Below are 1,561 nucleotides of genomic sequence, written 5' to 3' on the forward strand. Positions count from 1 at the left end.
GAATATCCCACTAAATAGCATTCATTTCCCTTAGGATACCATAGGCCATATGTAGTAGTTCCACGGAGATATCGTAGAATTCTTTTTACAGCTTTTAGGTGTGATTCCTTTGGGCATGATTGGTATCTTGCGCACATGCATACACTAAACATAATGTCCGGTCTTGAAGCTGTGAGGTACAATAGTGAGCCTATCATACCTCGATACAATTTCACATCAACTTCTTTACCTTTTTCATCCTTGTCTAGGTTGCCATTGGTTGCCATAGGTGTGTCAATCTCTTTTGCCTCACTCATTCCACATCTCTTAAGCAACTCCATGCAATACTTGGTTTGACTAACGAAGGTTCCTTGACTAAGTTGCTTGATTTGTAGACCAAGGAAGAAGTTCAATTCTCCCATGAGGCTCATCTCAAATTCACTCTACATAAGCTTAGAAAATTATTTGACAAGTTTTGCGTTAGTTGACCCAAATATTATATCATCGACATAAACTTGAACCAAAAGTATATCTTTATCTTTTCTTTTAATGAAGAGAGTAGTGTCAACTTTACCCCTAAAGTATCCTTGACTAAGTAAAAATTTGCTTAAGCGTTCATACCAAGCCCTAGGAGCTTGTTTAAGACCGTATAAAGCACGTTTCAACTTATAAACATGGGTTGGATACTTGTAATTTTCAAAACCGGGTGGTTGAGCTACATACACCTCTTCATTAATGTAGCCATTTAGAAAGGCACTTTTAACATCCATTTGAAAGAGCTTAAAGTCTTTTGAGCAAGCATAAGCAAGTAAGAGACGAATAGCCTCGAGACGTGCTACGGGAGCGTACGTCTCTTCATAATCAATACCTTCCTCTTGATTGTAGCCTTGAGCTACTAATCTAGCCTTGTTTCTAGTAATAACTCCGTTTTCATCAAGTTTGTTATGAAAAACCCATCTAGTACCGATCACTTGATGTTCTCCCAGATGAGGGACAAGGTCCCAAACATCATTCCGTTTAAATTGGTTTAATTCTTCTTGCATGGCCATTAGCCAATGCTCATCAAGTAATGCGTCCTTAGCGTTTTTCGGCTCAACTTGTGAAACAAAAGCAAAATGATGACAAAAGTTACTTATCTTGGAGCGTGTTGTAACGCCCTTTGAGATGTCCCCTATTATGTTGTCGATTGGATGATCTTTTACGTTTGTCCAGGCCTTAGGAAGTTCTTCGTTGTTTGAGATGCTTTCTTTTTCAACCTTATCATGAGATTCATCTTTCTCTTTCTTAGCATCTTCCTTTGCAACAATTTCACTCTCGACTTCCTTTTCTTGACAATGTCTTCAGTAAATGGGCCTGCACTATCAAAAGATATACCTTTCTCGACACATTTTGAATAATATTCATCAAAGGACACATAAACTGACTCTTCAACTATAAGTAACCTTTTGTTGTAAATCCTATATGCTTTACTAGATTGAGAGTAACCAAGAAAGATGCCTTCGTCAGCTTTAACATCGAATTTCCCAAGGTTATCCTTACCGTTATTTAACACAAAACATTTGCAACCGAATACGTGGAGATG

The sequence above is a fragment of the Vicia villosa genome, linkage group LG2 (assembly GCF_029867415.1).
Source record: "Vicia villosa cultivar HV-30 ecotype Madison, WI linkage group LG2, Vvil1.0, whole genome shotgun sequence".
In the NCBI taxonomy this organism is placed as follows: domain Eukaryota; kingdom Viridiplantae; phylum Streptophyta; class Magnoliopsida; order Fabales; family Fabaceae; genus Vicia; species Vicia villosa.